The sequence below is a fragment of the Acipenser ruthenus genome, chromosome 24 (assembly GCF_902713425.1).
Source record: "Acipenser ruthenus chromosome 24, fAciRut3.2 maternal haplotype, whole genome shotgun sequence".
Lineage (NCBI taxonomy): Eukaryota > Metazoa > Chordata > Actinopteri > Acipenseriformes > Acipenseridae > Acipenser > Acipenser ruthenus.
The window spans coordinates 25,044,425-25,054,921 of NC_081212.1; positions in this window are offsets into that span (position 1 = coordinate 25,044,425).

Here is a 10,497-nt window from a genome sequence, read left to right on the forward strand (position 1 = left end):
GTTAACAAGGTATGATAATGTGCCAGATGTTCATCTGGCTTCAGGCTTTACTTTACAGTGGTTTAGAGTACGACAGAAAGCACATCAGTCCTAAACTAGGCTTTATAGAATTTTATAGGCACAAAACATTAAACTAAAACTATCCTTGGGTGTGCTATACTATATAATGCATTACTGATAATATCCTACACTCTGGGGAATACAAGTGAAAAACAGCTGGAAGAATAAACACATATTCTTGTGCAAACACATATTATCTGTACAACAGATAGCTCTGAATTTGCCAGATTGACTGATAGTTTGCAGACACTTCTTAAAAGCTACTAGAAGAAAGGGTTTGGCGTAGTTGGTTGCTAGCCTTCCACCCAGGGTTTTGAATCCGAGTCAAAAGTGAAATAAGTTCTCAAATTTGGTCACGTCACAAAACCATGGATCAATTAGTACGAAGACTGAACTGCTCCCTCACCACCTAAGCTGCCAAAAGAAAGCTAGGGCAACCGTTCAAACTCCTTAACAACATAGATAATGATGCTATGTCTTGCAAAATGTGTGTACACACCATTCAGTTTGCTGCTGGAAACTTGTTAACCTGTTAAAACCCAATACTTTAAGATAAGAGCGGTTTTAATTGCAGTAGCTGCTACGGTACAAAAGGTCACGGGTTAATCATAGTTCTAGTTTGAAGCACTGTTGAGAGTAATTTAATTAACAGCAGCCTTTTTCATAAAGGTTAATCTGGGAATCAGATCCACTGGGGTTATACAAGTGCCTCTTATCTAATGCAATACAAACAATGAAGAGGTGAAAAGGATAGTAAATGAGGAGAAGGAGGTGATGCGGACAGAACCATAAACAGATTTTAAAGAACATTTAGGCGTTTGCAGCTACAGTAGCAAAGAGGCCCAGAATTACGACATCAATATTTATAAGCGCAATTCATATCAAAGTATGATAAGAAAATAAAATCCAATGACATTCTATTGTTCCATTTTGCAGTGATTTTGCAGTGTTTGCTGAGGATCACAAAAACCATCACCTAGCAATCACTAGACATTAAAATCAGATTATATTAGTGACTAACACAATAAGCTCTTAGCTAGTCTTATGGGAATTGTTCATGAGAATTTCAGTACTGCATGGGTAATTCATTTAGAGAAACGTAATTACAGATTCATAGGAGAATAGTTTCATGGTTTTTATTGCTTAATTACAGAGTTACCAGCTTGGAACAAATGTACAGTTACTGCAGTACTGTTCAGAACCCACAACATTCTGATAATACCAGTCACTGGATCTCTTTAGTTTGTTGGGTTTGTAATCACTTTCAATACTGCCGGGTATAAAAATTCTTTATATTACCATACTCAATTAAATGTCTATTTTTAATGGATCTGCTATTTAGAAAAAATATAACTTTTTTTTTTTATTTTTAATCATTGTGTATTAATCAGACTGCTAATTTCATACTTTCACACTTAGGTGCAAAGAATGAGCATTTTACTGCTGTTGCTACTAACTAGTCTCTTCAGTGCACTGTCTAGCACACATAGGAATGTAACACTCCTGTCAATTTCTTTTGAATCTCTATTTCCAAATACATTTACCTATAATATAATATAATGTATCATGGACAGTGCTATAGCTGTCTTTTAAGGTTTCCTGCTCTTTGTTCATTTCATGGCTTATAATTTGTTTTTTATTCTATTGCACAAGCTTAAACGGCTGGCTACACATTGCGATAAGTTGATTTGCAATTTATGGCTAAGTGCTGCTTTTATAATATCGTATTTTGGCATAAACAAGTTGATGACAGTTTTTGTTTTCAGTGAAAGTGTTGTTTTTCCTGTATTGATACCTTTTCTGTGTAAACTGTAACATGATTCCAAGGATGTTGATCCTTGCAGGGAAACAAGCTTATGCACGGATAATACTGCACCATTGTCTTGGCTGTAGGTCTAAGGTAAAACACCACCGAGTTTTAAATAACTCTTTGCAAAATCATTTATTTGACCTAAACTGACAATGTATAGCTGTAATGTTATAACAGCCCATTACAAATGTCAGTCAGTCAGAGTTTAAATGCGTTTACCTGCCCCATTGACGTAATTATGCGTCTCCTGACTGATTGCAGTCAGACTGTCTGTCTCAAGCTTCACAAGTGCTTTAAAAAGAGATGATTTCCAGCTTCACTATTACAATAAAAACAATAATAAAATAATTAAAACATATGTACATTATTAACATATATGTAAAGCGTTACACTATGTATTTACTGTATGTTTAAACAATGTCCAAAAACTGACTTTCCGCCCGTATGACAGTATAGGTTTTATCCTGCTATCTGTCTTAACTATTTCTGTTTTGATGCACAGTAATTGATTTGTATTATTTGCTGCTTGCCTGTACAATGTTGACCAGGTCAAAAAAGGAAACTAAGTTTTAGCCTGTAGTGGGGAGGGCCTGCCATCGTCTCATCTGACCTGTTCTGTGAGGTCTCTCATCCAAGCACTGGTGAGCCTCACTCCTGGTTCTGAGCTCAGATCAGAGGAAACGGCTGCAGAAAGCATCGACAAAAACATAGAAAAAAAGAACATAAAACAAATATAAGGAAATATAAACTGCAAACCATAATCAAAATTAAATACTGTATAGGTACATGCAATGACGAAGCTTTTGAGAAAAGGGGCTAAATTAGATACAATATATATAATCCACACTGGTTTCTTATTGAAGCTGACGTGTTTTGTTCCACAACTTCAGCATCCAACACGAGAATCCTGAAATGCAGATGGCTATAACAAATGACTTTAATGAGTGCAGGCAAGTACAAATATAATACTCAAATGACACTTCATTTTTAATGCTGTTAGGTATATTATGACCACAGATGATACTACGGGTTTACTCAAAACGACAGTCCAGATGCATTAATTACCAAATGCTGCACTTTTTCATCACTCCCTGATCACAGATACTTTCCTAAAGTCTGGATAAGAGCCAGAGTTCTACTGCTATACAAAGGAGGAGTGAGGCTGTATCGGAGAACAACTGAACCACTTCAACATCAAAAAAGTCTTTAAAATAACATTGTTGCAACCACCATGTAAAAGGCAGTTTCTATTAATGTATTGATACATCCCAGCTCAGACATCTGTGTGGGTACTAGTCTATCTAACTACCTATATATGAATGAATTCAATTATTTTACTCAGCAACACACACACACACACACACACACACACACACACACACACACACACACACACACACACACACACACACACACACACACACACACACACCTGTATGTAAGTGGGATAGATCTCAGTTTAGGATAGAGTTATTCATTATCTCTTGTACATCACTAAGGACAGGTTTTCCCTCTTGAGATTAACTCAAATGAGTGGTAACCTCCTTGGTTCTACAAAAAGCAGCATTCAATCCTGATGGTGTTCATATTCTGATATCAGATGGTGCTGTATGAAGTATTTGCAAAACTGTTCACTAATAGTAGGCAGTTCAAGGGGTAGGGTTTTTATTTTATTTTTTTTACCACACTATAAGCCCTAAATAGAGAAAGCAGATTCTTGGGCCAGAAGTTAGTAAGCGCAGCAACTCTTAAACACAATCAAGCAGAGCAGAAATAAAGTGGCAAGTTGTGATAAAAACCAGCGCCAGGCTGCTGAATGATGGTAATCACCTCAGTAAATTCAATAGAAGGTGTTATCTACTTAGCAATAAAGAAGCCGCGGCAGAAGATGATGACTTTATGGTTTTTAATAACGGTTTGTACGCTGAAATAACTTCTACACTGAAGCAAAGCGAGAACCCATGCATATTAATATATTTTAAAGGTCAATGAGAACAGTGCCAAAAAAATATTAATATCCTTCAAGAAACGTGCATCAAGACGGGTTAATTTAATATTGAGCAAATGACTTTGGCAGATTTATTTTCTTTCTGTTTACACATTACTAGATACACTGGTGATCGTAGTAGAATAGTCACATAAGAAAGATCTAAGAGGTGCATCAGGAGTAATAGACAGCTGTCCACCTCTCCAGTATATAAACCTTGACCTCTGATCTGATATTTTATCCACTCCATGTTCCCTCGTTTGTCGTTTAAGCATTTATTTTGGTACGATCTGTGCTAGACCTTGAAATTCTTCACATCCAAGCGTCAGCCATACCGTAAGACATGAAATACCGGCAATGTCTTATGACTAGGACAGCTGTGATGTAATAAAACTGAAAGAAGGTATGAGATGTGTATTGCACTGAAATGTGAACAGCTTTTTTTTTTTTTATTGGGTTCTTCAACAAGGGAAAGGGGGAGGGTTTCTGCTGTACAGTACTGTATGTCAGTAAGCAAGGTCACTTCTATAAAAAGTACAACAGATACTATTAGGGCTTCAGTATATCGGTAATGGAATCCAGTTTTATAGCATGACTGTGGCATTTCCTATTAAACATTATTTACTATTAATGCATTTTTTGTTATATAGCCTTAAGGTTTTCTATTTGCTATTTAGTAAAACCAGATTACATCTAGCTGGGCAAGCCATGTCTAAAACTGCTGAATGATTGGACATAAATGAAAGAATCTAGTAAATTGTCATTGTAACGGTATTACAGATAAGGATGCAGCTTCAATTCAGCCTCCCCACTTTTAGTGAATACAAACACACGGCCTCTAATAAAAAAAACAAAAAAAAAAACGTATTTGTTTTATATTCTTTATTACATTGTTAATCAATTCAAATTCTATCAGTCCTCTAGTAGAAATCAATAGCATTTATTTTTTACTTTCAAAAACACTTTGCTTTTGTTATTGATCAAATCATTCACATACTATTTGGCCACACGGATCATAATGTTAAAAGTGTGATGTTGGTCAGTGCAATTGGTCAGTACCTGTAGGACGATCTGTCAATATTGGTGCTCAATAAAAAATAAACCTGGCATGCAGAACAGTTGATCTAGCCTTTGGTTAAAATAAATAAATAAATAAATAAAAATCACCCTCGCCTTGTAATTCTGTGAAACATTGTGAATGTAGTCCTCTCTTCATTAAATTAAAAGACTTCCTCTGTTTTTGGTAAATTGTAAAAAAAAATAAAAAAAATACTGGGTGTCATTGCTATCAAACATGCAAATGATCTCATTTGAAGTCAGGGAAATAAAAACTCATAATTGTCAGTGTTATTGCACTCCACTGAATAGCAGCAGGTTGTGTGACTTATAGGGTACTGATAGGAAGAGGAAGAACAATCCCCACAAAGTGCTGCCCCCCGCCCCCCCTCAAGAATACACTGACCTGCAGTGCGCCACTCCCTTTAAAGTGGTATTGTTTAGTGGAATGATACCGTTCATGGCAAATATAAGAAAACCAAAAAAATCAATGTGATATTAAGTGATACATATATATATATATTACAATTATATTTCTCTGCAATATCCTCAGCTAAATGACCCTGAAAACTCCTGAGTCATGTCTCCTTTCTATCCAGCAGCATCAGTCCTCAGCCACTGTCTGAAATCTTGCGCTGCCTGGGTTACATCACTGACATTGGAAATGCGACGTGCTTTCTCATCAGTGGAGAGGTTGTCACATAAATTACATCTGAAATGAAGCAAAATGTAATTAAAATTTCCAGCAGCCACCTAAGTAAATAGGTAGTAAAAGAGCAGTGCAGCAGTTCAATAATGTCACAGAAAAGAAAGATCAAAACATGTAACGCTGTGCGATGAAAACTACACAGGGGGTATTCAGAGTTCACATGTCAGGGGTCACAGTGTCAAGGATGCTTCAATGAAAACTAACAGTTAAAAGTCCTGACACGGTACTAAAATATAATAGCTTGTAAATGATCTTTAAACAAACAGATTTTAATAGTAACACCAGCGCCTGCATTACATCCCTCCTGAAAATACAATTTACCTCGCTAATTGTAGGAATATTAATACTGTACAAACGAAATTGAGCACAAAATATGCTACCCTTTGTCAGTTAATAGCATATAAAAGAATGTACAAGATATTTTTTTGAGGGGAAAAAAAAACAACACATTTTGCATGTGTACCTGTCTCACTAAAATTATAATTAAAAATAAAAAAAACGTTTCAGTTGATTAAACAGCACTAAGAAAAAAAACAACTGGAAATGGTCAGCTAAAAAGAAATATCCTATCTAATTACAAACATTGGACAGTTTAATTTAGGGAGCTGTTTTAAGTGGTTTGTTTCAAAGTTTAAAGAATTATACCTAACCATTATCGAAAAGTTTTAATAGCTTAATTAATAACATCGATTTTATATAACCACTAATAACAGATCCCTAAACTAAGTGTATTATCCAGTTTTATAAGAACATTCTTCACAGAAATGGGCAGTGTATTTTGTTCTTAGTGAGACAGCATTATTGCTGAATAATGACAGGCTAAGTGGATATAATGATAAAATGAAATCTTACATGTCGTAACGACAAAATAATGAGCTCCTAAGTGCACATCTCCAGCTGAGTATAACATGCTGAAACCCCAATAGATCAAATAAAACTGTCAGCAGCAAACACGTTCAAATATACATTAGCATACACTGACAGTTCTTGGCTATATCAGTAATATGGAGGCTGTGTGGTCCAGTGGTTAAAGAACCAGGAGGTCCCCGGTTCAAATCCCACCTCAGCCACTGACTCATTGTGTGACCATGAGCAAGTCACTTAACCTCCTTGTGCTCCGTCTTTCGTGGGAGACATAATTGTAAGTGACTCTGCAGCTGATGCATAGTTCACACACCCAGTCTCTGTAAGTTGCCTTGGATAAAGGCGTCTCCTAAATAAACAAATAATAATAATAATAATAATAATAATAATAATAATAAAGTATATATAGACAAAAAGCATTTTTACTTCTAGAATACCCCATGCATGTATTTCAGTAAATATTGGTATAACAGAGGCGGACTAGTAATACTGCCATTCATAACCCTGCTGTATTGCAAACATCTTTCTACCGTTGCATTTAGTGATGTTATAAAGCCGTCAACGAGGCATGTGTTGTGGGGCAGTCAGAACATATGCAATTTGGTCAACTATTAAAGAGTATATAAAATCGTCTTCCATCTTTACAGGCACAATCTGATCAGGTTCAAGCTATCTAAATGGGCTAGGGTTTAAATCACATTCGTAGCGTTTTATTTTAAAAGGAAGAAAAGAATTACACTGCCATCTTGTGGATTACAGTAGAGCCTGCAATTATTTCTTTTTCCCCGGTAGCTATGTATTACAATATAACGGAAGCTCACTAAAACTGTGTTTGTATATGTGGTGCAACGATACTAGATTAGTTCGTAAAGCCGAGAGGACACTAGTCTACACGTTGCTAGGAAATGTAGAATAAGCTGTGTTGCTTCTACATTTTTGCTTCAATCTCAGGGGACGCTATTCTACAGTATGTACAAATTGTAGATAGAATGTTGATGGATAATAGTAATACATAGATGATATTTCCTAGCAACGTTTATTGGTGTTTTTTAGTGTCCACATAATTTACCAGCAGTTTTGTCCACCCAATATAATAACATAAACTTTTTTTCTTAAATATGTATATATATAGGATTGTAATATTTTTCCATTTAACGTTCTATGCTTGAACTTCAGCATCGTTACCAAACCGCCTTTTTTTTTTTTTTTTCTTTTTTTTTAAAGGAATATAATATTCATAATTTTGTCGACTTTAATGCCGCACCACTCATCTCGTGGCATTAACTGACAAATTGATCAATAACTACCAGGAATGGACCAATTAATACTTAAGTACTTACCTATACGAGCTATAATTTTTTTGTTTTGTTTTGTCTTTTTTTTTTTTTTTTTTTTTTTAATTAGTCCCCCAGAAGAAAAAAAAAAGATTCCTCACAATATTGCAAAACGTCTTCCCATTCATTTTCTCCGCCATTTTTCTCGCCAACAAAGAACCTAGTCACATGAGTTTTTTTTTACATTACTTTCATTGGCTGATTTATTCTATGATTTAATGTTGCTTCTACAAAATCAACAGTCCTTTGATATAAACAGCGTTTAATTCTTCACGCTTATTCAAACTACTGTTAAGCCGAGGGGACGCTTTGTAGAACGTGACGTGTAAGCTACAAGATTCCCTCCTTTCAAAACTATCATGGGGATTTTATCAGTCACATAAACCATGAAGAGCTTAGTTTCAAAGATTCTGTCCTCGAGCTAGTTGCATTTAAATGGCCCAGTTCTGGGCCTCCAGTAAGCCAATAGTTTCTCAGTTCCAACATGAAAGTATAAAAACAATCATACAAAGCAACAGAAGCGAGGGTCACACTCTGCATTGAGGTAAATCAAGGGTCAAGTCGAACAAAGAGAAAGTAGGTTTGTTGCTGGCAGCCGTGTAGTGAATGTGAATGTGCATCAGCTCCACCTGGCGGATGCAGGATGTAACTGCGGTGTCTGCAATTCAAGGAGTCCTCTTTACTTCACTTGATTCCGGGGGCGTATTCAAAGCCGTGCTGTACGGTTACTTCTTTAAAAAACGAGGAGTTATTAATTATCCATTAGCTTTTCACTAACGTTATGTATGAAAAAAAGGCTTTTCAATATTCAAAACACTGAAAAACAGAGAAAAAAAGCCACATTTACAGTTCCATATTTACAATCAACAACCCAATCTGTAACTGGACACCTCCTGTCTGTATCATGTCTTTGTATAATTGCTTTTTATAAATTAATTCATCCACTTCCAATATTTCCCTAACAGTATTCCCAGCCTTTGGGTCCAGCCTATATATATATATATATATATATATATATATATATATATATATATATATATATATATATATATATATATATATATATATATATTTCTGCATTCAGAGATTTAAAAGCCACCTTCATAGCAGTGTAGAGTAGTGGTTAGGGCTCTGGACTCTTGACTGGAGGGTTGTGGATTCAATCCCCAGTGGGGGACACTGCTGCTGTACCCTTGAGCAAGGTACTTTACCTAGATTGCTCCAGTAAAAACCCACCTGTGTAAATGGGTAATTGTATAAATAATGTGATATCTTGTAACAATTGTAAGTCACCCTGAATAAGGGCGTCTGCTAAGAAATAAATAATTAATTAATTATATTATCGTAAATGCTCATTCGGTAACTTTCACCATCAGCAAGATTTAAAGAGATCAAGTTCTGACAGCCCACAATCCTAACTGGGGCTGCTGATGGGAATGAACAAGTCTCATTTCAAATCACTTTTAAGCCAATCACAGTGGCAGCTGTAAAAATAGTTTTAGAAATACAATGAAAGTATTTGGAAACGAATTGTAGTCACTGAGCTCCTATGAGGAATTGAGCACCTCTGTAAACATTCTCCATTGTGAACTTGAACTGGCAAGGGACTTTTGAACACCTAGTATATGTATTTATTGCAGTGTTCGGAATGACATGCATTGACAAAACGTGTCAATACGTTGTGCTCGTGTTGCAATCAGTTCAGTCTCTAAACCTTTTCGTTTTATGGGATAGCAAAGGAATTGGCAGTATTTTTTTTTTTGCTGTTAATTGGATTTAAATGATATAGATATGACCTGATGTGAGGTTGCAAGGTCGTATTGGACTCCAAAGCTCGATTTCCAAAGCCATTATAGAGTCCTACTAAAAGGTCTCATAATTTTTTTATTCTCAAAGATCAATGACAGATGATCCATGCATGTTACAACATGTCAGAGACTTCTGTTTTCTGTTACAAGAAAAACATGTCCTTTTATGTAACAATATCTATTATTTAATGTGAGAATAAAATATGTAATCAGTATTGCTCCCTAGCAGTGCCTACAATCAGCAAACTGATAGGGGTTGTTATTACCTTTTCAGAACATACCGTTCATCATCCAAAGCCATCCAAAGATGATTGGAAAATGATTGTGAATGTGGAGTCTGCTGTGAAGTCTGATGTGTTAGCAGAGGATGCATTCATTTCATTACACTAATGAAGTGTCAGCTTTACACTGTTAAATATTGCACTTAAAGCCATGTGGCAGAAATGTGTCTCCCCTAAAGGCTAAGGATCATGCCATTCAAATGTACTGGAATGAATGCATCTGGCAGCTCGGGCACTTCAGCTTTCTCCAACCTGCTGTAATTGATCCTGCATGTTGTTAAATTAGTGTGTCACAGTGTACTTTATTTCTCTCCCTGTTGCATATTCTATTAAGATTTTTTGATGAGGTTTTTGTAGTTTAGTGAAATCTTGAAAAAAGACGGTACCGCTACCGTTGTAATTCACTCGTACTGGTTTGAAAAAGCAGGTAAAACACTTTTGTTCGAGCGACTTTTAAAACAGCTTTTAATGTACTTCTTCAACGCAATAAAAGTATTCATTTTCATTTCCTTTAGCTCTTTTCATGTTTTCGAAAGCTGTTTTACATCTATCACGTGCGACACCTTTTAGTCCCCCGAGATTATATTG